At 43.1% G+C, this 27,349-nt stretch overlaps 2 long non-coding RNA genes across 4 annotated transcripts in view; one reads left to right on the forward strand and one right to left on the reverse strand.

Moving 5' to 3' along the window:
• The window catches only part of LOC309377155, a 180,295-nt gene that overhangs the window by 111,284 nt on the left and 41,662 nt on the right, over positions 1 to 27,349 (reverse strand). The window lies entirely within an intron of this gene.
• LOC309376514 lies at positions 861 to 27,221 on the forward strand. 2 transcript variants are annotated; one of them, XR_014171230.1, is made up of 4 exons: positions 861 to 1,213; positions 11,681 to 11,999; positions 24,824 to 24,912; positions 26,716 to 27,221. It is a non-coding gene; the product is annotated as an uncharacterized lncRNA (long non-coding RNA). The 2 variants fall into 2 exon arrangements; XR_014171231.1 differs by lacking the exon at positions 11,681 to 11,999.

The raw sequence follows: 27,349 nt of genomic DNA on the forward strand, positions 1-27,349 counted from the left end.
CTACTTGTATTCCTTAAGATGTATTTACATATTTTGCCTACAGTGCATTATGATATAGGTATTAAAACTTTGCACAAATGATGGCAGTTCCCTCCTGACCCCTCCATTTTTTAAAAATTGTATCCTTCAAACAAAATCTTGAAATATTTATTGGGGTAGCCATATGGAGGAAACAGATTATGAGGGAGGATGAAGCTGTTCCTTTTAAAAGAGAGAATACAGGGAAACCACATTAAGAAGCACTTCACATTCTTCCTCCCCTTCCCCCCGCCTCCAACCCATCCCAATCTCCAACCCACGAGGGACAACTTCCTTTGATCATCTCAGATCCATATTGACATGTCCCAGGCCAACCTCCCCTCTCTAATCTTTCAGTGCTCTGCTTGTGGAGCACATAGCACTACATACATTCATTACTGTTCAGAACAAGGGATTGCACAGACCCTACTTGGAGACCACAAGTAGACTGGAGTTCTTGGTTAGAGATCATTTACATGCCTCCTTGACTGCTTTGCCTTCCTCTAGAGGGGGCTCTGATTTGCCAGGAGAATTGAGTTGGAACTTCTCCATTGTTCTCTCCTTCCTTACACATGGCTGGGCCGAAGAGAGTAGAAGTAAGTGAAATGGTTTCACATATAGCTGTTTGGTGTGGGGGTTGTATTTCTTTTCTCTCTCTCAATCTGACCTTCTTCTCCCTCCCCTTCTCATCTCCCATGTCAGGTGAAAGAACTTCTGGAAGAGACAGAGTGGCCCAGAGCACATGTCATGAGTCAAAACACAAAAGCCCTTAAAAGAAGTGAGTGAGGGGTACCGTTCTGCCATGGGAGATGGGCAAAATATATCCCTTGGCAAAATCACAGACACTTGTAAAGTCATGCAACTCCACAGCAGGGTGTTTATCTCTTCCCTGCTGCAAGGTGTCAGGGAATCGGTCTGCGTCGACTTCTTGAGCTATCAAGTGGGGAATGGCATTGTTTGCTTCCAAATCAAGGAAGTTAAAAAGCAATGTGCAGGGCGTGTAAAGGCTTTGCCACCACTACAAGTGTGTGTTTGTAAGAGTTGTTCAAGAGCAGAGCCGGAAAGTCATGTCTCAATAGATGTCAACCGTTTTGACACTTCCAAAGGACAATTCAAGTTTCTGTTAACAGGGCTTTGACTGTGTTTCCAGAGAGACTGTCTTGCTCTGCTTGCCTTGAAAAGAGAACAGTTGTGGGTGAGTTGGAGCTGAATGCTTTTGTCCCCATACCTCAGCACTGTGATGCTCTAAAGATTTTGTCGTCTACTAGTAATAATGATGATGATGATGATAATAATAATAATAATAATAATAATAATAATAATAATAGGATTAAAATATCTTCCTTTCCCTTGAGGACCTGAGGTCATAAGTCAAACAGCTTACTTCAGTCCACAGAGGAAGGAATGTCTAAATATTTGCACCTGGATCCAGAGCCCCATGTGTACCCCCCCTGTGCATGAAGAGCTCCTGAAGGAATGAGCTGCCTCATTCAGTGACTGGAGCAATTCTGTGCATGTTAAGGGATGTGTGAGAAGAGCTGTACGCCCTCTCCACTGGTGTGAGGCTGCAGAATATCATCTCCCAAGGGACAGCTCTCATGCACAATGCAGGGTGGTAATAGTGCTGAGTCCTTGCTTCTCACACAGTTCAGTTTTGCAATCTTCTTCTCTCTCTTCTCCAATCTCTGCAGTTTGAGGAAAGGTCACAGGGCCAGATTCTAATAAGCCTCAGCACAAATTAAATCGTGAATTAGGTCCTTCGATGTTGCATTATTGTATTATATTATTTTATGGTTTTTAATTGCTACCCCTCCCTTTAGGCAAGCTCTTACAAGGGATCTTGAAATAAAAATGCTAAAAGCAGGAGAAAGACTGCAGCTTAGTGCTGGGGTGGGAAACCGGGTATGGTTGGACTCCAACTCCCATGATTCTCAGCTAGGATGACCAATAGTAAGCCATGATGAGAGTTGTAGTCCAAAAAACATCCAGAGAGCTACCTTTAGCTTAGTGGTAAAGCATCTGCTTTGCATGCAGAAGGTCCTGGGTTTAGTCCCCAGCATCTCCAGGTAGACTAGGAAAGACTCCCTGTCTGAAACCCTGTAGAACCACTGCCATCCAACGTACACAGTTCTGAACTAGATGGACCAGTGTTTTGACTTGGTAAAATGCAGCTTCCTGTGGAATAATTAATGTGTAACAAAAACAGGTTATGCTTAAAATTATACAAGGAAGGCTCAAGCAGTATGTGGACCGAGAACTCCCAGAAGTGCAAGCTGGATTTCGAAGAGGCAGAGGAACCAGAGACCAAATTGCAAACATGCGCTGGATTATGGAGAAAGCTAGAGAGTTCCAGAAAGACATCTACTTCTGCTTCATTGACTATGCAAAAGCCTTTGACTGTGTCGACCACGGCAAACTATGGCAAGTTCTTAAAGAAATGGGAGTGCCAGATCACCTCATCTGTCTCCTGAGAAATCTCTATGTGGGACAAGAAGCTACAGTTAGAACTGGATATGGAACAACTGATTGGTTCAAAATTGGGAAAGGAGTACGACAAGGCTGTATTTTGTCTCCCTGCTTATTTAACTTATATGCAGAATTCATCATGCGAAAGGCTGGGCTGGATGAATCCCTAGCCGGAATTAAGATTGCCGGAAGAAATATCAACAACCTCAGATATGCAGATGACACAACCTTGATGGCAGAAAGTGAGGAGGAATTAAAGAACCTTTTAATGAGGGTGAAAGAGGAGAGCGCAAAATATGGTCTGAAGCTCAACATCAAAAAAACGAAGATCATGGCCACTGGTCCCATCACCTCCTGGCAAATAGAAGGGGAAGAAATGGAGGTAGTGAGAGATTTTACTTTCTTGGGCTCAATGATCACTGCAGATGGTGACAGCAGCCACGAAATTAAAAGACGCCTGCTTCTTGGGAGAAGGGCAATGACAGGCCTAGACAGCATCTTGAGAAGTAGAGACATCACCTTGCCAACAAAGGTTCGTATAGTTAAAGCTATGGTTTTCCCAGTAGTGATGTATGGAAGTGAGAGCTGGACCATAAAGAAGGCTGATCGCCGAAGAATTGATGCTTTTGAATTATGGTGCTGGAGGAGACTCTTGAGAGTCCCATGGACTGCAAGAAGATCAAACCTCTCCATACTGAAGGAAATCAACCCTGAGTGCTCACTGGAAGGACAGATTGTGAAGCTGAGGCTCCAGTACTTTGGCCACCTCATGAGAAGAGAAGACTCCCTGGAGAAGACCCTGATGTTGGGAAAGATGGAGGGCACAAGGAGAAGGGGGCGACAGAGGACGAGATGGTTGGATAGTGTTTTCGAGGCTACCAGCATGAGTTTGACCAAACTGCGGGAGGCAGTAGAGGACAGAGGTGCCTGGCGTTCTCTGGTCCATGGGGTCACGAAGAGTCGGACACGACTAAACGACTAAACAACAACAACAAAAACAGAATCAGACACATAGAAATGCAATTTAACAAGTAAAAGCAAGGAGAATAAAAAGGCATAAAAAAGTCTGCTTCTCCCATTTGAACCTACACAGGTTCTGAGATCTTCAGGGGAGATTCTTTTCGCAGTCCACATTCACAGGCATGCCTGGTGTTGACAAGGGAGAGGGCCTTCTCAGTGGCTGCTCCCTGGGTTTGGAACTCACTTCTTAGAGAAGCTCAATTGGCTCCCTCCTTGTTGTCCTTCTGCCAGCAGCTGGAGACATTTTTATTCCAGCAGAGTTTGGGGAACTGATTTCTTGTAAGGAAAGGGCTCTTAATGCTGTGCTGTATTATTATTATTATTATTATTATTATTATTATTATTATTATTATTATTATGAGCACTGGTGGTAGTAGTAGTATCTGCAGTTCAGTAGTTCTTTTTTACATCATTTTAATTCCATATATAGTCTACTTTTTAATGACAACCTTTGATAGGTTTTTAGCTATATTTGTTTTATCAGTATTTAATTTTTATGAGCCACCTTGTTTGGGGGGAAAGGCAGGATGTAAATAATCCTCATCCTCACAAGAGAAAGGGCTGTATCAGAAATCTGGCCTTGTGAACCATGGCTCATAGTTAGATCTGGCATATTGACGCTGCAAATGTGTCAACTGAGGCATCCTGTAAGATTGTCACTGTGCTTGTTTTCTAACTCATGAAAATGGGCAGACAGATGGCTTAAAATGAAAGTCCATTAAGGCCAACCAAGGGGTATGTAACAACTAGGCAGTGTTCCAAAAACTAGCCTTGGTGGCTTGGCATTTGGTGACACACACCAGAGTCACATTGTTTGCATTCCTACCATTCTAACTTATCAACACGTCTCATCAACATCCTCCAAAAGCCCAACAGTTTACAACTGATTTGGCTGGTGCACTAAATAAAAAACTCTCAAAGTATCTGTGGCTGATCCTTCATAATGACATGAGTCCTGTTCAGAGAACTGGTTGAGTAACTGAATTTGTGGAGTTGAGTGCAATCCCCCACACCACAGGTCCACCTACACAAAACCCCTTAACTGTAATTGATCTCTGATTTGCATCACATGTCCTGCATGCAGAACTTTGTCCTTTTTTGCTACAGCCAGTCATGGAAGCATGGAATTCTGGAGTCCTAGCACTGCCTTTTTATCTGCAATTCTTAGAACTGGTTTGGTGCTAGATATTTGACTTTTTCATATATATTTACATGGCATCTCCTCTAGTCCCTACAGAGACTAAACCCTCTATTTTTATTTTTATTTTTATTTTTAAGGGGAATTCTAAGTGCTGACCTTTAAAGCCCTAAACTGCTTCAATCCTGTATACCTAAATTAGTGTCTTCACTACCCAGCCCAGACAGTGAGATCTAATTCTGAGGTCCTTCTGGCAGTTCCCTCATGGTGAGAAGTGAGGGTACAGGGAACCAGGGAGAGGGCATTCTCAGTAGCCGCACCCACCCTGTGGAATGTCATTCCATCAGAGGTCAAGGAAATAAACAACTATTTTACTTTTAGAAGACATCTGAAGGCAGCCCTGTATAGGGAACTTTTTAATGTTTGATGTTTTCCTGTGGTTTTATAAATTGTTGGAAGCTGCCCAGAGTGGATGGGGCAACCCAGTAAGATGGGCAACATATTAATTGTTGTTGTTGTTGTCATAGCTGTAGTTAGGGTCACCACTCCGCAACAGGCCATCTGCTTGCATGCAGAAAGACTCAGGTTCAATCACCAGAATCTCCAAGTAGGGTTGTGGAAGAACACTGCTTGAAACCCTGGAGAACTGTTTCAAGTCACTGTTGACAATACTTTGCTAGACAGACCAATGGTGTGGCTCAGTATAAGGCAGCTCCCTATGTTCCAAGGTAAACTAGATAGTTAACCATGCTGGAAATGGTGTTGGTTAACCAGTAGGGGGAGACTTCAGACAGTTCAGGATGCTTAAACTGAAGTTACATCAAATGGATTTATCCTGTTTCAAATAAAACACTGCTTACATTATTAGCTAGTTGTTAAAAGTTGAAAGGTATTCTTAAACAATGTTGTGGTGTGGTAGCTCATTACTCTGTATTCACTGTTCTTGCCACAGCTCCACAGCATTCCTCAACAGTCATTCCAATGATGGGCTATTATGCTCCTCTTTGCAGTATGGGTTGTGGTCAGCTGACCTATAAAACTACGAGGGACTTACAGAAGCATCATGTTGCATGAGGCCTTTGGCAGGCAGGACTGATAAAAAGGGAGGAAGGGCTATGAAAGCTTTCTAGGGCTAGGAAAGAGTTCAGTTGCTAGTTGTGGGATATGACGTGAAACCCTAATCAGGTGATACAGCAGGGATGGAGACTGTGTGGCCCTCCAGATGTTGTTGCACTTACAAGTCACATCAGACCCATCCAGTATGTGAAACAGTCAGGGAGGGTGGGAGTTGTATTCCAGCAACACCTGGAGAGGCACACCTTCTCCATAGAACCATGCAGCCTCAAATGTGTGTTGGTACAAGTGTGAGAGATAATGTGGTGGAGAAAACTTGTCTTGCGGTTCTTTTTTACCATCCATCAATTAATGAGAAAAGGAATGCATCCAAAAGTTATCAAAGGGGAGAAAAAAGTGGGGATGTTCTCACAGGTGGGATGTAGAGTTTTGTTGTGCTTACCTTCTGACCGAGGTGGCCATAAAGTGTTTATGAAGGGTCTTTCCTTTGACTCTGCAAAGCACCTCTCTGGTGATCTGAGCTCTAGTGCCTTGCAGGGTATCTCCCTTTTCAGAAAACACAATGCTATCCTTGGCTGGGCTTTTCTCTAAGCACAGGAAGCTGGGGAGACTGTCTACTGTGCACCTGACAGCTGTTTGTCATTTTCCTTGATGGTCTCCCATGCCTCAGAAGCAAAGCTCATATCCATCAGGAGCTGTGCATTAAGTATTGTGGGCCCAATTTCAGCTGATGTCAGATCAGCAGCCCCTCCCTGTTGAACTTCCAGAAGCTACTAAAAACATTTTCCCCCCTTTATTCCAGAAGGAATTTTAACAATTCTGATTTTATAGTTGACCTGTATTTGCATTTTACTGACCTTCACAAACAGCACATAGGATCAATGTAATTAAGTGTTATGTACATTGCCAAAATAAAGAAATAAAGAAATTTTGAAAACTTTTAAAAAAACAATGTGGGAATCTTCTTCTTTTTCTTTTTTTTTAAGAAGTGTAATAGGTCCTTCATACAAAATCAGCAAGGCCATCTTAATCTTAGGCAATGGATAAATAGTCTTCCAGACTTCCTATGCTTTGGTTAAAGTTCAAGGGAAGATCAGATCAGGAAATTTCATCCCTTGTTGAAAATACATACATACCAACTCCACTTTTCCTGTTCCTGATCATCCCATGTTCAGTTAGGTAGGTTTGGGTGGGGGAGCTATTTACCTGTGTTTGCTTCATAAAGCAAGGTTCCTAACCATGCAGAGGCTTCTACTTGCATTCATGAAATCGTAGGAATTACCCCATTCAATGCAGGAAGGTAGGAAAGCACCATATATATGGCTTGATGCTTACTTTTCAGACACAACATATGAAGAGGGCTATAATCTCCTTATAAGGCAGATCTCAATGCAATGGTCAAAAAGGTTTCACTCTGTTCAGTGGAAATCTTCCAGGTATTTTCACATACACACAAATTCACTGATGTTAGGAGGATAGACAATATCAGCTATTTTTATGAGTGATTCCCTTCTGATTTGTTTGCAGAATGGTTGTATAACATTGCGATAAACTAGGTATAGGGAACCTTTGGCCCTTCAGAAACTGCTGAACTACAACTCCCATCATCCCTGGACATTGGCCATGCTTGCCAGGGCTGATGGGGACCTGTAATTCAGTGACATATGGCAAGTGGGGAAAGGGCTAAAAGTGTTGGATGAGCTGTAAGATTGGGATGAGGATAATGTGGTCTGCCATATGCTGTTGGACTACAACTCCATCAGTCCCAGCCAGTATTGTCAATGGACAGGGATGATGGGAATTGTAGTCCAGCTACACCTGGAGGGCCATGTTTTCGCCATGCCTGCTCTATGCTCTTAGTTCAAGTGGGCTGATAGCCAGACCTTTCAGATATGACATATAAATTTATATGGAATGTTCCTTGAGGATAGGAGCCTTGCAAAACACTGTGTTAAATAGATACAATGCTAGCTTATCTCAACGGGATTCTTAGAGGATCAATTAACTTTGACATCTTACTCAACATGTGAAACTGTTTCTTATCTCTCATTAACATGGCTGCATTTGTGACTAGCAAGTCTTCCAGCTTTGGCCAAGAACCCAGATATTAGCAGTCTTCCATCATTGTTGCCTCAAAGGATAATGCAAATTATACTTTTCCTAGTGAGTTGCTTCAGGTAGCAAGAGAGATACGGGAACAAGTTTGCACAACATTTTATTTAATTTAAATTTTGGAAGATTGACTCGCACCAGCCGGAGCCAGGAGAAAAGAGTTTAATGAGTGTTGTTTAACTAATTGCCAATTATCTTTGAGCAGAGTGGTAATTTCCAGCAGCTGTTCATAAAGCAAGGTTATAGTCAATTTATACTTTGGTGTTGCCAAATTGGGTAGGTAGCAACATGTGGGAGCAGATTGGCTCCATCTTTATAGTTTTTTTAAAAAGATCTATATATCATTCCTCAAGAAGGAGGTGAGTGGGGGATGGGAGAGGAAACTTGGCACTGTGTTTTTCCATTTATTTGGAGTTACTGAGTGCAGGGCACATCCCAAAGGCATTTTGGTTTTATTGAATCACCTTAGATGTTAATGCCTGATTCTATTTATGTTTACTTAGAGATAAGTCTGATCGCAGGGGTGGGCAGATTTCATGTTTTGGTGTGTTGTTTTGGTGTTTTTTACTAGAATCATGGGATCCAGCAGCCAGGCCCTGAAGCCAAACACTGTTCAAGAGTAACAGATTGGAATGAAGTTCATGGTCCTCCTCCCACACTCCTTGCCTCAAGTGCTTTTAATTTCAGCAGTATAATTTAAGCTCTGGATGTGCTGTACCTTTAAAATGCATTTAAAACATAGCCTTTATCTCAAAGTGTTGTGGGCGATGTAGTTTGCCAAGCAACTCTTAACAAACTACAGAATTCATTAAGGGGAAAGATTGTGCTTCAAATATGCTTTAAAGGTATAGTGTTTGCACAGCCATAGTTGCTGCTACTGTTTGACCATTTAGCATCAGAAATACTTGATAATCTATGGCAAAGCATTCTGAAATCTACTGATCAAGTAACTAGCTGTGGGCTGCAGCTAGGTAGGTCATAACGGCACTATCTTACTGTGAAGAAAGCCCCATTCCGTTCAATGGGGCTTAGTCCAGTGTAAAGTGTCTACAGAATTGCTGTGTAAGGGCTGCTACAGACTGGGGGATTTTTGCATATATTTTCTGCAACATATCATTGATGCAATGATAGTGCATGAGTGATGGATTCATACTGGACTGTCCACACATTATTAGCTGTTCTGAGATGCTTCTCTGGTGTTACTGCCTTATTGCCATCTGGAGGGCAACTATGGCACAGCGAAAGCAGGACACATTGAAAAGCCTGGAACATTTGTTGGTATAAAAAGTGACAGAATTGCAGAAGGATGGTATAGGACATGCCCCGAAGTGGTATGTCCACTACAAAACTTTTGCAGCCACAAATGGTTTTGAAAGCAGGATTGTGCATAACCACCCCAATACCATCAGGAGTGCAAAATGTTCCTGAATGCATCTTAAAAGGGCCCTAAATCACTCAATAGCAGATCTCCGGGAAAATCCTTGAAAGCCACATTGCAGGAGCTGAAGTCTTGAAGTGTTTCCTTATTCAAAGTCCCCCACAAAAAACTTTATTTTTGGAAGGAATGGCAAACACTGGCTATATGCTTCCTTCACTCACCCACCCCTTCCCTCTTTCAGAAACCCTGACACATTTTCATGCCGTGGGGTGTACCCGTCTAACTTAGGCAAGCCTTAACAGCTCACGTTTCACTGTTTTGTCTGTTAGCATTATAGACCACATTTCTCCGCGGCTTGTAGTAGGGGGTTTTAAAAGAAAAGGCCTCAAATATGAGTTTATATACAGTGCCAGATTTTGTTAAGCACATGAGAGGATTCCCATGCCAATTTATAACTAAGTGTCCCTCCTGGCTGTGTCTGTTAGTCTCCCTGGAACAGGCAAACCTACAGATCACTGTAAACGTTAATCTTCTTATACTTTCAGGTATCAGGTTCCCTTTGATGTTACCAAACATGTTGACTCCTATCTTGGTTGAATGTGCAATCCAGACATAGTTAGCATTAATAATGTTTTGTCTACATCGTTCTCACTGAGTGACTAACAATATAGATTTGCTTCCAAAACCACACTTCTCTGGTATTTTCATAAAGTCGTCTCTAGAGCTAATGCAGTTTGTTTCCTATCTTCTGCTTTTGTTGAGGTGCATAGATACATCACTCTTTACTGGGGAGGGGATCATTTATGTCTTTTACGGGGCAAACCAATCTGTGTCTACTGAGAAGCAAATATAGGATTTAGGGATGGATGAATCTGTCAATTCATCCAATTCTCTGTGTTTCCCCCCTTTTTTCCAGTCAATGATTCAGTTCTCCACATTCCTGCAGCAATTTAGTGCAAATTTCTCCCATCATGTGGTTTCATATGTAGTTTTGATTAATATACACATTTTTGCAAATGATGGGGGCTCAGTTCACCTTTAAGTTTGATACGTAAACTTGCTCTCAGGTAAACACTTAGGGGAACATCCACTCCCATCCATAAACTTGTCTGGGAAAAGAAGAAAATTCTTTATTCTCAATTACTTGATCATTCATGAGAACTGCTAATTAACAAGCAAATGTAAATAGTGATAAATTATGCTCAGTTTTGATGTTTTCCATTTAGCAGAGTATTAAGTTGCAAGTGATATAGTGCACACTTTAAGATCTCGTTAATTTTGATGCCATAATGGATGAGAATTCCTAGAGGAGTTTTTTAAGGCCAGAAATATGAATGGTATTAGCTCAACAGTTATATGATTAAGCAGTAAGACCTGCTGAGGCAGGCAGTACTTGGGCATGATTGACGACTGTAATTGATTGACGTGCAGAGGTAAAGCCAAGGGCACCGATTTACTGGCTGGGTCAATCATCTCATGGCTGTGGCCAGTTTGGGAAGGCTTATTACTCTACTGATATAGTGAGTGTTATTAGAAGCTTTTAATGTGTTTTTAATGCTAAAGTGGTAAATTTTAACTAGGGTGAACCTTAAAAAGGTCAGTGTGAGATTGTCGGGATTGGAAAATATTCTGATACTTTGGTAATAAAAGATCCGATTTTTTTTGTTGAGCCTCTTCTGTGGTGGCACCCTAGGGCAGTTTGACTGGCACCAGCTTTACTATTTTTCAGCACCAGCTCAAAACATATCTCTCTGTCCAGGAATCTAAAATAGTCTTTACTGTCTCTGTCTGCTTTATAATTTTGTAGCTATGTTTGCTTCTTAGTTATCTTACTATGAAGAATGTGTGGAGTTGATGTGATGTTTGTATTTTGTTCTTGTTGCACACCTCCCTGGAATCTGTGAGGATGAACTTGAGATTGTCCTGAATCTTATTTAAGAATGATATCCTCTTTATTCAAATAAGCAACTACTAACCATGATGGCTGTATATACTCCCTCCAGTGTCTGAGAGTGCCTTTGAAGACCATTTCCTGAGGATCGCAAGTGGAAATATTGCTGTTGCACTGATGTCCTTTTTTGTGGGCATCTGTTTGGCCACATGCATACAGGATACTGGATTGGATGCGTCTCTGGTCTAATTTAGCAATGGAGAGAAAAATGAAAGGAGCACGTGGGAAAGCGGCTAAAAAAGCAAATAACATACAAAATGTGTGAAATATAAGGAAAACTGCTTGCAAAAATATGTTTATTAGAGGTGTATATTAAAATAAATGTGCACTAAATTGTTGCTAGATTCTTGTGAGTGTACAGTTCCTTTTTTTAAAAAATGCAAATTTGTGCAGAATTATGTTGGCTGAACTCAAGACTGGAAAAACTGAGAAGCAGAGAGAAACTGAAATTTGCAATTTTACCCCTCCCTCTTCGTTCTTATGCCAGTTTCATTTTCAAGCTGTCCCCCTTCCTCATTCACAGTACAGCAAGAAGAAAGATCTATATTCTAATTATGCGGCTCCAAGGGAGGACACACTTAAAGGAGGTCAAGGTCGAGAGGCTTGTTGGCATCAGAAGCCTAACGCCCTGCTACTGAAGCATCGCTTCACACTCTCCCACGGATGTATCTTATTGCAGCTCCCTGCCCTCCTCATTGTGCAAGATAACAAGGAAACTAAGAGGAGGCAGAGACAATAATAGTATGAAATATTGATGGACTCTTACATGAAACAGTCCATAGATCCAGCTGAGGCTCTTGTTCTTCCTGAATTGAAATCCACCAAACGGACCTCATTCCAAGGTAAAAATAATCATTTTTTTAAAAAAAAAATCTACAGGGGCAGGTGTTTGTTGCATACCTTCCTCACACTTTCTTTTATTTAACAAAGTTCTGATCATCACCATATAAAAACCTATATTAATGTAAGAAGTTGTGTGATGTGTCTTAAAAGAGGAAGGGCAACTCACTAAGTTCTGCTTGGAGTAAACCCATTGAAATGAAAAGATACAAGTTAGTTCATATCCATAAATTTCAATGGGTCTACTCAGAGTAGAACCCCCACTGGATACAGCCGAATGTGCCCTGAAACCTCATTTATCAAAGTCATGAGGGGGAAACCTAAAATTAAGGGTTCCATCTCATATTTTAGTGAGGGTGAAGAACCAACATCAACAAGAGAGCCAGTATAGTGATAAAGTGGTTAGAGTTGTGGACTAGAACTTGTGTGACCAGGGTTCAAATGCCCTTGGACCAGACACTTCCTCACAACCTAACCTACCTCACAGGGTTGTTGTGAGGACAGAAATGAGGAAACATATTTATGCCACCTAGAGCTCCTTGGAGGAAAGATAATAATGTGATAGATGAATAAATGCATCCATTAAGGTCCTAGAAGACCTCCTCCCCGCCTTGGAGGCCTTTTTCCACCGTCCCTGGGAGGAGAGGGCCCTGTCTGACTCCAGCTACCCAAAGCTGAGGCTACTGAAGAGGCCATAGACCATCCTGGCTGTCTTTTAGTGCAGACCCAGGTCATTGAGCGTGAGCTTCCACAGCTGCCAACCACCATGAACCACCATTGGCAGGATTGGCAGCAACAGTAGCAGATATGCTCTATGCTTATGATAATGTTTATTCTCTTGTTGATCATGCTGTTATAAAAGTGCACTTTATATTTGACTTCCTTTAGTCATGTTTTCTTTTGAAATGTTTAAGGTATTGCTTTAGCCAACTTTGCTGCATTAAATGTGCATTCTGTAGTTGACCTCCTTCGTAATGTTCTGTTGAGATTTTGAACGTAATGTTTTTCTTTTATGTTAATTATTTTGCTTTGAATATATACTTTATAGTTGTCTTTCTTCATTCTTTGTTCTTCCTCATTCTTCTTTGTTTCATTTGATCTTTTAATATATTGTAAACTGATTTGAGATTTTTTTCTTTAAAATTTAAAGTGGTATAGAAATGAAATGAATAATAATAATAATTGTTCCACCCACTTTTGATATTGCTTCTTTCTCCACCTTCCACTAGCATGTGGCCTCTGGAAGGTTGCCTATGAAGAAATGTGGCCCTTTGTCTGAAACAGACACTCTACCCATTGTGTAGACCAGTGATGTCCAAACTTTTTCCAAAGAGGGCCAGATTTGATGAAGTGAAGGGCTGTGAGGGCCGACCAAAGGACCAACCAAAGTTGTTAGCCTTTTTTTAGGTTTGAACTTGTTGAGGGTATTTTAGGATTTTACCCCAGGAAATGAACTGCCACAGGGGCCAGATTAAACTGACCAGCGGGCCGGATTAGGCCCCCGAAATGGACTTTGGACATGCCTGGTGTAGACAATACTGAACAGATAGACCAATAGTCTGACTAAGTAGAAGACAACTTCCCATGCTCCTGTGTCTGAATAACATAATGTTCTTCTGCAGGAAATGTCCTGAAGGGGATGGGAGTGTTTAAGGGAAACAGTTGAACCTGTGACAAAGGCAAATGGGGAAAATATATGAAATCTGTCTTCTCATTCATTCTCTTCTCTTCCCCCACCCCCCACCCCACCACCTTCTTCTTCTTTTGAATTGGATTGAAACCGCTATCATGAAGAACATGTCTGATTGGATTGAGATGTCCCCATCACGGGAAGCAGGCAAGGCCTGATGCCCCAATAACAGAAGCTGCACAAGCAATTTAACATGTGGCTTCAATCCAATTCCCTGAGCGATTCCCCCTCTTTGTGTGTGACAACAAGACAAAGTGTCGCATGTGTAGAATCGCAGGAGGGAATAAGGAGACGCACCGGTCTGAGCAGCTGGAACAACTCGTATGTAGCTTAGTAGCAGATCATTGGGCTTGGAGTCTGCAGAACCAAATCTAATCCCACCATTTTCCCTCCCATTTAAGAATTCTGTATTTATTGCTTGGTGTTTCCGTTTGGCTAGAGAGGGGTGTTAAATGGCGTTCTGCCAAGTTTTCAGAACATGGAGAGTATTAAAGGGAATCTGTGTTATCCTTAAGCAATGGGAAGGGCCATAGCTCAGCGGCAGTGCATCAGCTTTGCATTCTGAAGGGTCCAGGTTCAATCCCCAGCATATCTAGGTAGGGCTTGGAATGCCCCCGTCTGAAACCCTGGGGAACCACTGCTACTCAGTGTAGACTGCTAATGACATCAGATGTGGGCAGGTAAAAAGATCCCTGGGCAAAAAAGGGACTTCTTGAAGCACCAACAACTGGTAGCACTTCAAAGCACAGTGCAGAGCTCTCTGTGAGGGGAGCCCTGCTTTGAAGTCCCAGCAATCAGCTGGTTGTGGGGGCTTCAAAATGTCTCATTGGCTGAGGTTATTTTGCCCCACCCACCAGTCAAATTTATCTGCAGGGAGGTAAAGGAGATAAGGATCTGACTCAACAGCCAGAATCAGTACCCACATTCATGTTGTAGTCAATCATCTAGGTGATCTAGGTGAAAATAGAAACATAGGAAGGTGTTTTACATTGAATCAGACCATTGGTCCATCTAGCTCAGGGTTGTCTACATCAGAGGTTCTCAACCTGTGGGTCCCCAGATGTTGTTGGACTACAACTCCCATCATCCCTGAGCTCTGGCCTTGCTAGCTAGGGGTGATGGGAGTTATAGTTCAACAACATCTGGGGACCCACAGGTTGAGAAAGAAGAGGAACAGAATGATAGAATGAGGCATCCATCATGGGACTTTGGAGGGGAGTGCAAAAGACTTGGAACTTGGGTTCTGGTTGACCCAGCCCCTGCCCAAGAAGGAATGCAAGTGGGACCAAGGCCACATCTACGCCATACAATTAAAGCACATGGCTTCCCCCAAATAATTCTGGGAACTTTGGTTTAATAAGGGTGCTGGCAACTGTAGCTCTGTGCGGATTAAGCTAAAGTTCATGGGAGATTTGAGAAGACATATTTTAATGTATGGTGTAGATGTGACCCAAGTTTCCTTACAAGTCAAGACCAAGAAGCAAGTCTGTCATGGAAGCTTTTGCAGAGGCCAAAGTATATCATCTTACCTGTTGTAACCTACTGGGAAAAAGACAGAGGCTACATTGAGTTGTCTTCCTTCCTTCCTTTGGCCAGAGTCTTTCCTACAACTCATTCCATTGGTTGGTCAGTTGCTTTGGAGGACAAGGTCAATGGTGGCTATTAGTCATGGATCAGAGGTGGTATACCACTGAATGTCAGGTGCTGGGGGCAAAAAGCAGAAGCTCCTGCATTTGCAGGAGGGTGGCATGCTGTGGCTATAAGGTCCTGCTTGCAGGCTTTGCTACTGTGAGAACAGGATGCTGGACTAGATGGGTCTTTGAGCTGATCCAGCAGGGCTCCTCTTATGTTCATATGTTCATATTCATGTTCTGCTTAGGGCTTTTGATAGGCATCTGATTGCCTATTGTGGAAAACAGAATAGGTCCCAGGACATGGTTTGAACGCACATGAGGCTACTGTCTTCCTAGTGCTGATCAAGTCTGGATCTGATCAGTGCCAGGGTGGGTGCATCTCTAGGAACCACTTGTATGCAGTCTTGGGTTTTATGATGGAAGAAAGATAGAATACAAATACAAGAAAAGAACTAAGCAAGTACATTAGCTAGGTCTTTTATCTGAACCAGCAGGGTTCTTACAGTACATGAGCTGAATCTGCTGCCTTTTAGGTCAAAATTCAAGAGGTGCTGCAGGTGCAAGTTTTGACATGTGCCGAAAGCAAGTGTGTGGAAGGCCGGAGGAAGCTTTTCCATCGGTGCATTCAAAAGCCCTGAGAAACACCTGTAGCCTCTTTCCATCCTTATCCACTGCTCAGCTAGCTGAGCTGAAGAAACTCTCTGATCATCTATTAATCTCTTTTGTTGCTCAGAAGGCACTGCAAAGGCTTCAGCCGTGGAAGCTGTCTAATGATTCTCTTAAGATCAAAAGGCAGGTGTCATAAAGGTTATTAATATTTTCCAAGTAAAATAGTGTTTGCTTTTTAAAGCCCCTGCCAAAGCTCTCCTGAAATGTGTTTGCCATTAAAAAGAGGGAAAAAAGAGTACTGGATGCCTTCAGCCAATATCTAGGTAGACAATTTCCAGACCAATTTGTGATGCATGATTAACAGATCAGAGAGGGATTTTTTTTTTCTTCAGAAAAAAGAGTGTTATCTGTGAAATGTTCCAGAGTGCCTACTTCACCACTTGAGCATCCCTGTTTATAATAGGCAACAAATGTTGCATTTACACAACAGCCTTATGGAGCAAAAGGTCGCCATGTTCAAGTGCAAAACTATCTGACAAAAAATGTGCTTTTCTCCCCTAATTAAACTGTTTGGCTCCCTATTGCAGATCCCAATACAAAAGAAAGAAATGCCCTGAACATGAAGCAATAGTTTTCAACTGCTTCACTCTGGAGGAACCCTTTATGCATTGCTTTGTTGTCTGCAAAACTGCTGTCGACTGTGCATTGCCCTGTGTGTTGCATAATCTAGATCTGGGCTGCAGAAACTGTAGCTGCCCAATCTTGTTGAACTCCAGCTTCCATCAGCCTCAGCCAGAATGGGCAACTAGAATGATGGAAGTTGTAGTCCAACAAACCCTACAGGGTTACAAGTTACCCATCCCAACTCTGGGTGGTGACCAGATAGTTATAATATAAATAAAAAAGTAAAGGTAAAGGTACCCCCGCCCGTAAGGGCCAGTCTTGCCAGACTCTAGGGTTGTGCGCTCATCTCACCCTATAGGCCGGGAGCCAGCGCTGTCCGCAGACACTTCTGGGTCACGTGGCCAGCGTGACAAGCTGCATCTGGTGAGCCAGCGCAGCACACGGAACACCGTTTACCTTCCCGCTGGTAAGCAGTCCCTATTTATCTACTTGCACCCGGAGGTGCTTTCAAACTGCTAGGTTGGCAGGCTCTGGGACCGAACGACGGGAGCGCACCCCGCTGCGGAGATTCAAACCACTGACCATATGATCAGCAAGTCCTAGGCGCTGAGGCTTTTACCCACAGCGCCACCCGCGTCCCTCTATAATATAAATACCGCATACAAATTAAGTGTGTGCTCCAGAATACTCTACAACAGGGGTAACCGTAATGGTGCCCTTCATGTATTAGAATTCAACTTCCGTCAGTCTGCATGGTCAGTGGTCAGGGTTGGTGGGAGCTGGAATTCAAGAGTATCTGGAGAGTGCAATTATGAGTTATCTCTACAATGTGCAGCAGTAGTTTCTGGGACATGTTCTAAAAGAGCATTTTTCCAGTCCATATGGTGTGCCTGGTCCAAGCCATCACTCTGTGCAATTAAACTATGCCCTTAAAATAGACTTTGGAAGGTCAGTAATGTCCTTCAGCCGTGTGCAGCCCTCTAGCCAAGGAAACTCTGTTGAGCAGGTTGGAAACCATTCCGCTGTAAAGTATTAAGAATGTATTGTTTGTGAAATGGGTTCATCGGGATGTCCTTTCATATAAGCAAACATTGTCCCTTGAAACTTAGAAGCATCATCTCTTTTAAAATGAAACCTGGGGTTCCCTAAGCAAGCTTTCATTAGAATCACATATGCCTTTGTGAATCACCATAGAGCTTCTAAGAGTCCAGTGGTCATACCAGGATCCAGAAGAATACAGAAAGGCATCAGAGCCCAAAAGATCACTGCTACAAAAGCCAAGTCTCAGTCTAAACATGAGGTCTTTTGATAGTGTCTCCTGTCTAGGAGGACCCATTGTATAGAGTAAGTGTACAGGGCTAGTATGGATCTGAGGGCAATTTACCATGCCGGAAGACATTCCAAATGGAAGTTCGGGTGGCTCAGTTCAGTTTGCATGAAGCAGTCATGTACTAAGGGTCCCTTGAGCTGGGGATGGAGCAGGTGTTGGGAGCCTTTGGCCCTCTAGATGTTGCAGAACTAGATGTTGCTGCATCATCTCCAATAAGCATCCCCAGGGATGATGGGAGCTGTAGTTCAGCAACATCTGAAGGTCCAAAGGTTCCCAACACCTGCTCTATCCCCAGTAGCTCTTAACATCTGGTCACAATAGCATCATGATGTGTTCTGCTCATGGGCTTCCAAGAGGCATGTGGGAACAACATGGTGGACTAGACAGACCTACTGGTCTAGTCCAGCAGGGCCTTTCTTATGCTCTTATTAATTGCATCTGCGTGACTGAGCCATTACAGATCTACCACTGCAGCTGGAGCTTTTCTGTCATATGATGTCACCACAAAGGCAATGCTTTCCAAGATAAAGTATTCAGTAGGCAGCCATCACATATAGTACAATAGGTAAATATAAGCTAGAGCTTGGTCCATAAAGGCAAATGGAGCTCTGCATCCCCAACAACCACAGTCTGCTCCCAGCCAGCCCCCACCTGACTTCCGTCTTACTTACCGGTACATCCAGTTCAGGCAATGGCACTGGCTGTTAGCTTCCTCCTAATTGGAATGTTGCTCTTGTAGACCTCAGCAAGGAGAAGGATAGGGACAAAGCTAAGATTAGTTGGCTCCACCCATGAATGGCTCAGGCTGCATATACTGTGGACTTCTTTGCCTTCCTTTCCATCAGTCCCAATGGACACTAGCCACCACTGCAAGTGAACATCACATTTGGGAACCAGCTTAATCAGGTAGTCCTACAAGTGTTTACTCAGAAGTAAGCCCCTTTGAGTTTAATGACACTTACTCTCAACTAAGTAGGCATTAGGACTGCAGTCTTGGTTACCAATTACTCTTCAATATTTCAGGCACTGTAGAAGAGGAAGGTGGGAAATATCTTTTTCATATACCATGGAAGACCTTTTTAAAAAAATGTTTTAAAAATGTAGATCCGATTTATTTATGTTCCAACACAAGTATTTCTGACATAAAGGGCAGCTTCAGAATGCAGTGGAGTAATGAAGTTTCTTGCAAAGCACAACATGGAACCAGCCTTATTTCCTGCAAATTATAGATTAGAACCTTCCCCAGCCTTTGTAGAAGTCACCATTCCATTTTGGACAGGTTAAGTATAGATTTAACAAGCTTTTATTTCAGGAACATGAAAGAAGTTTTGCATGGAGTTTTCCCAAAAGGGAAGTAAATAACACCTAAGAATATAGCATGTAATTTCAACGTCAGTGCTGATGTCTATGTATACAGGTTTTAAAACCACCTTTCTTTGGATCTTCTTCTGTTCTCAAAACAGTAGTTAGAGTTCAACGATGTCCAAATATAAGCATACAGAGCTGACAAGGTACCCGACAGAGATGCAGAGAGAAAAGATGCAAGAGTTTAACTGAAGCAACTAGACGCTGCAGCACCATACATATGCTCCAACTCTTAAACTGGTTTTGCATATTCAGGAATTCAGGAAGTGTAGAACATAGCTCATAATGAACCATAGGAAGAACAAAATAATAAAATGAAGGAAATCCTCTCATCACAACTTCATAATTGAGGCTGAATGTGCAATCAGCCTGGACACCAGGCCTTGCTCACACAAATGTTGCAATGGGATGATGACTGTGGTGGTTGCATAGTACCATCATGACTTGTAGTCCTCAGTTGGCTTTCATGAATTTAACTGTCTTCCTTAAAGTCATTTAAGCCAGGGTTGTTGAACTACAACTCCCATCACCCACATGGTAGCTGTGGCTGATAGTCCAGTTACCTCTGGAGAAGTACAGGTTCCCCAGCCCTTGTCTGAACTAAAGGCTATCACATGTTGTGGAAATAAGTTCCACAAATCAGTTAAATGATGTGAGAGGAAGTGCTTGTCTGTCCTGAATCTCCTGTCAAACAGTTTCATTGCTGGAGGTGGGGGAGCCCTACTAAAGTAATCACTGATTTTATGCCAACCCAAGCACACTACTTTTCAAACGTGTACTGAAGTCTTATCAAGGATCAGTTAACAAATACAACTGGATCACTTGATTTCACAATCCTTGATGACTGGTACTTGAGGTGATATGAGAAGATACAAGAGTGCTCCCTATGATGTTTTGATCTATGATGAATCACCATCAAGTTCCCCCCACGCTGCAGTCATTACTTGCATACATTCTAAAACTGGTCCTAAGGTTCTCAGTTATTAAGGCTGCATTCCTATACACCAAGGAATTCTGGGAGCTATAGTTGCTGAAGATTCTTAGGAGACCCCATATTTCCCTTCTAGAGTTACAGTTCCTAGGAGTAGTTTGACATTCAATCCCACTTCCCATGGAACTATAGCTCTGGGAGGGAAATAGGGGTCCCCTAACAGCTGTCAACACACTTAACAAACTACAGCTCCCAGAATTCTTTGGGGAAAGCCATCATGGTTCGAAGTGATATCATAGTGCTTTAATAAAAGGTAAAGGGACCCCTGACAGTTAAGTCCAGTCGCGAACGACTCTGGGGTTGTGGCGCTCATCTCGCTTTACTGGCCGCGGGAGCTGACGTTTGTCTGCAAACAGTTTTTCCGGGTCATGTGGCCAACATGAAACCAGAGCAGCACACGGAAATGCTGTTTACCTTCCTGCCACAGTGTTACCTATTTATCTACTTGCACTGGTGTGCTTTCAAACTGCTAGATTGGCAGGAGCTGGGACCGAGCAATGGGAGTTCACCCCATCGCGGGGATTCGAACTGCCGACCTTCTGATCACCAAGCCCCAGGCTCAGTGGTTTAGATCACTGCACCACCTTTTAATTATATGGTGTGAATTCAGCTATTGAGCTGAGCTTTAAGTTTCATGGAAATAGAACAAAGCAGCATTTGAATGTTAATATATTTATTGATTTTTTTTTTACCAGTTGCATTGCTGGGGAAAATAGGTTTTCCTTTTAGAAGCGTTCCTTCAGATTACAGATCCAGCCCCAGAGTTTGTGTATAGAGCTCTTGCCTTCAAAGCACTATCAGACCAGTACCCAATAAATCTTCAAAGCACTCTCAAGAGGCAAGAAAGTTGTTATCAGGACAACTGTGATAAAGAAGGATTAAGGAGATGTCTCAAAGCCAAACAGGAAGCTAGTGTCAGAGATTGGAAAATTATTAGCTGTCATGATGACCTTGCAACTGCCATTCATGCTAGTGCTCTACCAAAAAAAAAAAAATCATCCTGCATTTTATTTTATTTTTTAACCATTCTCCATCAGTTAATGAGAAAAGAAACTGATTTAAACATTGGGAAATAAGAGAGAAAATGTTGATGAAGATTCACTTCGGTGGGGTGCAGCGTTTCTGTTGAGCTTACCTTACTTTTGCAGTGACCAAGGGACACACAGCACTAATTTGTGCTTTCTCTGCCTCATGCTGACTTGTTGCAATGCGTGCTACACATGGTCACCTTTCAAGACCATTTGGAATCTTCTAAGGATACAATTCTTCTCCTTACAGGTGTGAATCTCCAGGAGTGCATTATAGCAATGTATCTGGGCCTGTGCTGATTCCCTGTTGTCTTTTCAGCCCAGTTCATTGCATATATTTTTACTAATAAAGCCGAGGTCCAGCACCGAGGGCCTTCTGGCGGTTCCCTCATTGTGAGAAGCAAAGCTACAGAGAACCAGGCAGAGGGCCTTCTCAGTAGTGGCGCCTGCCCTGTGGAACACGCTCCCACCAGATGTCAAAGCGATAAACAACTACCTGACATTCAGAAGACATCTTAAGGCAGCCCTGTTCAGGGAAGTTTTTAATGTGTGATATTTTAGTGTATTTTTGGTTTCCATGGAAGCCGCCCAGAGTGGCTGGGGAAACCCAGCCAGATGGGCGGGGTACAAATAATAAATTATTATTATTATTATTCATTGTGTCAGTGGGGATGGCTACACAATCATGCATGTAACTGCAGACCCTCCAAGTGTCCCTATTTTCCAAGGACATCCCCCCAATTTAGAGAAGCCATCCCGGTTTCTGATTTGATCCCGGAATGTCCCAGTTTTCCTTGGGATGTCCCCATTTTCATTGGAGAAATATTGGAGGGTATGGTGACTGGTACTAACATAAAAGACCTTATGCAGCTCAGGCCCAGGTTACATATATACCCGGTAGGTCATTGTGGTCTGTGGGAGCACTTCTCCATCAAGTTCCAAATACATCAGAAACAGACTCCACAGGAACTCAGAACAGGGCTTTTTGTGTGACTGCCCCTGTTCTGTGGAACTTCATTTCTCTTGAGATATAACAGTTGTCTACTATCTTTACCTTCCGGAAACAACTGAAAGCATTTTGTTTTGTTTTCTAAGCAGGATGGATAAATCTCTAACATGGGTGTCTCTTTTGTATTTTTAAAATTTTTGTCTGATGATGTGGGTGGGTGGGTGGGTGTGTTGTTTTTAACTGGGGGGGGAGGGCGGTTAGTCACTTTTTAATGGATTTTGTACATCACCTTGATACATGTCTGTGGAAGGTGGTAGACAGATAAATAACTGTTCCATAACTTCTTGCTATTGAGCCCTTTTATCATGAGAACTGTGAATTTTTCTGTGGACTGGCCCAACGTTGCTTAGTGAGCATCATGGCTGAGCAGGAATTTGAACCTGGAATACTCTAAGTATAGACTTAGTCCAATAGACTCAGTCCAACACTGTAGTCACTATTGGATCTTTTGAATGTGTGGAGATGCCCTGAGCATTCTTCTGGAGTGGGTCTTGTAGGTTTCCAAACACAGCTTTGCCAAGAGACCTGATGTCAGGGTTTCAGGGAGAGAAGAGCAGATGGGGGAGGAGACAGAGAGCGAGGGGGAAGAATCCCAGAGAGATGAGGAGGAGGATGACGATGACCAAAGGTCGTCCATGAGTTTGTCCAGTGAGTCAGAGGACTCCCAGAAGGGAGCCCCCCTGGTCAGACCAAAGGGGGGCCAAGGGGGAAGCAGGGAGGAACAGGGGAGCGAAGGGAGAAGCCTCAGTAGGAGTAGGACACAGGAGCCAGCTTCTCAGCCGGAACGGAGTGAAGGGGGTGGAGTTACCAGGGTGTCAGAGGGAGCAGAGCGTGAAGGAGACAGGGGGAGAAGATCGGAGCAGGACGCTCAGCCGGAAGGGGTGGAGAGTAGCACCGGGAGCAGTGTAGCGGTCGAGAGAAAGGTCAGAAGCAACGTACGCGCGCCAAGTTCAAATGTAGAGGCGCGCGGAAGTGAGGAGAGCCCTGGGGAGGAGCCCGGCCCCAAAGCGAGAAGGAGGGGGGCGGAGGCGTCAGAGGATTCAGCCTCGGGCGAGTCCCGGCGAGAGGGAACCCAGGGGGGCAGAAAGACCCTGCGGAAAAGGAAAGAGAGGAAGAGGTGGTCCAGCACAAGCCTCTTAAATTGGTGCCGAGGCGGGACAGATTCAGAGGGTACTTCAGCAATCTAACGGTACAGACGTAGAGTCACAAAGATGGAGTGTAAACGCAACCATGATCTTCAATAAAGACTTTCTGTAAATAAACCGGATTGGAGTTGGGTCTCTTGTGAGCTGGGACCACACGGGTGGCTCTGACACCTGAGTTTGAACTAGAATGGCATTGGACAGAAGTTTCATATTTCAGTGATCATGGATTTTAGGGCTGAGCACAGATTTCTTTGCTTGATAATGTGGGGGGAAGTGCTTTGGCACTCAGGCCTGGAAGCCCTTCCTCCTAATCCTAGCTTTGTGGTGACTGGTATCAATTATTCAATATAGCCAATAATTTTTTTATTTTTTTTGGATATGCAAAATATCCAAGAAAACAGAAAAATTAAGTGAAATTCTCATGTGTGGGATGTGGGAGTTTTCTTCCACTTGTCTTACCTTTGAGAAAGCTGAGGAATGTTTGTGAGTATCCTTCCCTTCCTTTCATTCCACACATCATCATCTGGTGATCAGCAATATGCAGCTTTCCCAGGTGTCCTAGCTTCCTTAAAAACAGCTACCATGACATCCTTGACTGGGTGTTCCTGTGTGCACAGAAAGGCAAGGAGGCTGCCCACCATGATGTTGATAGCTGTTCCTTGGCTTCTGCATGGGTTTGTGCATACATGCGAACTCTTTATTTCTCTTCCAGAAGCAAGAGTGGAAAGATTTTGTTTTTAAGGTAAAAGGGAGGACTTTCCTTAAAAACAAAATAAGTGGGCTTACCAGTCTCAGGCATTGGGTAGATAACTTTCCAGTTTTCTGAACTTTGATTAAATCGCAGGGGAAGTGGTGTCTCCCAAGGGGCTTCTTCTGATCAGGAAGCATGGACAGATGGGGAGAGGGCCTAGTGCTGGAGAAATGTTTAATGGAAAGAGAAACACAGGCACCAATCTTGACCACCTTGCAATGAGAAGGGATGCTTAACCTCATTCTGAATCAATTTTCAATGCCCTGCAAATGAGGCAAATTATATAAAGCTCTTTTGTGGGGGAAGGAAACTGCTGAGAAATAGGAGGACAAGTTTTGGTGTGGCATTATTTTACACTTGATCAGAAGCAATCCCTTCTGTAGCACTCACTCCTGGGCTAATCGACTACTATGGCATCCTCTTGCATCCAAGAATAACTTCTGCTGCAGTAAAAAAAAAAAATGGCACAGCCTATCCCCTGATTAAAAGATAAATCAAAATTTGTAAAGAGAGCGGAAGAGTTGGAGGGCTGATTGCTAACACCAGTGGGGAGGGGAAGGGGAGAGAGAAAGATGAAAGGGAAGCCTAATCGGAGACTTTCTTTAAGCTCTGTTGATTACTGAGAAGCTTTTGACATGGCTCTGTTGCAGGCAAACAGGAGTGGCGACCCTCTCTGATATTCTCCAGCTCACCCGGACGACTCCACTGACACGAACAGCTCAGCCCTGCAGAAATAGTGGTGAGTTAGTGCATGTTCCAAGGGAGATAATGGCAAAGTTATTTTGCCTTTGGGCTCAAAGTCTGTATGTGGGGAGTGAGCAGGGGGAGAAAGAGAGTGGGGGAATCCCTTGCAAAATATTATGGAAGGGTTTTCTTTTAAGTCCCTTTTAGCCCTCAGGAGCAGGCAATGTTCAGCCAGGTCTTGTTTCACCAACATAATATCTCTTTATGAATAGCTGGAGGGTTGCTAGCAAGTGTACTCATTTAGCTGTGGAAGGGATGTTTAATAGCCATCAAAACGGCGAACAACTTGACAACTGTTTGATCAACTGAGATGTCACCCGCAGAGATGAAATGACATATCTTCGGGTGATATGTGTCGGTCATTATTGAGTTGACTGTTAGCAGGAGAAGCAAGCTTTTAAAAAAGCAGTTGTGTCAGACCAGAGCTTGACATTATGGGGGTCTCATGGCTACTGCTGGAAGCAGCAGACCCACATCCCTTTCTCCTCCTCACTTCCCCAGAGTCACGATGTTGTTACATCCCAAGTTTCCCTGCCCTCAGTCAATTCATTGGCTGCCCTTTGCACTGGCAAAGAGTGTTGCCAAGCAGTGATGTCACTGCATGGATAGCACACACTGCAGGGAACAGGAGAGGAGGAGACTGCGTAGGGCTGCCATTTTGGGTGGCAGCTGTGTATCCTTCACAAGTGTTGCTGCAGCAGCACGAGAGACAACAGCAATGTGTGACAATAGGCATGTGTGAAAACCCAACAGATTTATTGTGGCAAGACTTGTTATAGGCATGAGTCTCCTTCAGATGCATGAGCAGTGATCACCCCCACATACACATAGGCCTCATCCGCACTATACATTTAAAGAAGTATCATGCTACTTTAAGCACTCTTGGCTTCCCCCAAAGAATCCTGAGAGCTGTAGTTTGTTAAGAGTGCTAAGAGTTGTTAGGAGACTTCCATTCCCCTTGCAGAGCTACAATTCTCAGAATGGTTTAGCAATCACTTCCCATGGAACTCTGAGAATTGTAGCTCTGTGAATGGGAATGCAGGTCTCCAAACAACTCTCACCTCTCTCAACTGACTTCATTTCTCAGGAATCTTTGGGGAAGCCCTGACAGTTTCAAGGGGCGTGTTTCAAATGTATAGTGCAGTTGGTGCCAAGCGCTAGTGTAGTTCAATGTCTGTTTTAAAAGGACTGCATCATTCTCAGGGCATAGTCTGAAGGTACAGAATGTGTCAATATTGCTAGGCAGATAGGGGGTCTCATCAGTGCTGGAATGGAGGCTGGGTTATTGGCAGAAAGAAAGAGTCAACCTGAATTAAATTGGGCGAGGTGGAATATGGGTTAGTGTTTTGATGACTGAGTCATGTGGATCCTGAAAGCACAACTGCATGGCCGAGGGATAGGAATAGGTGAACCTGTTGACTCTGGTTTTGCTCAGTTTCTATTTTTTTCCCTATCTTAAATTCAGTTCTCTACATCACAACATCAATTTGGGGTGGCTATTTCAAAGTCTTCGTGAAAATTCATCAGCATTTTAGGGCAGATTTCTCACAATTTGCATATTTTTACAAGCTGTTTTCCCTAAAATAATGCATTTTGTATCTTATGTTCACTAGTATATGCATTTTTCTGCATACTTTAGCCTAGTACAGGCATTTTTGTACACTTTACATTACTGTAAAACTGCACTTCAAAATTCGGAGTTGTCCAAACTTCAAAGAAGTGTTTCAATTGGTGCAAATTAGCCAGGTTTCCCTTTGGATGCAAACTGAATTTCTCCCCAATCCCACTTGACTTGCAGAAGTATGTTGCAGAGGGTTGGACTAGATGACCCTTGGGGCCCCTTCCGATTCTATGATTCCATGAAATTACATCATTGCCATAGGACTTGACTCCTCCCACTGCAAGCCTGGGAGACAACAGGGGAGCATCAAAGACTTGAAGGGCATGTGAAAAAAGAGTCTTGAACCTATGCCAAGCAATTTGTTCTGGCTTTAATCAAGATGTCGTCTTTTAACTCCAAATGTCATTCTTATTATTATTTTTAATCCCGTATCAAAACTTTGAGCAGCATACTGCAGCATGAATAAATGCTACCCGTCATTTAAACTTTCAGCAATGTTTCAAAGCCTTGCATATGAGTGATAGCCATTTATATATGTAGTCATGCATGTGTATATTCATCAAAGTGATGCAGTTAACAAGCTGGTAAAAGACAAAGTGAATAGCAACAAAGAAACTGGTGGATAGTTTTTAACTATGTAAAAGCTAATGCAGAACAACTTGATTGTTCATTTTGTAGTCTCTTTTTGCCCAAAGAGAACACTCTTTTCTTTCCATCTCTCTCTTTACTCACTGTCATCAGCATCCTGCCATTTTGGAATCTTAAATCATTCCCCCTCTAAGAAAAGTGTCATACGTGATGACACAGAGAA

This window comes from Podarcis melisellensis (assembly GCF_964234715.1).
Source record: "Podarcis melisellensis genome assembly, chromosome: 8".
Lineage (NCBI taxonomy): Eukaryota > Metazoa > Chordata > Lepidosauria > Squamata > Lacertidae > Podarcis > Podarcis melisellensis.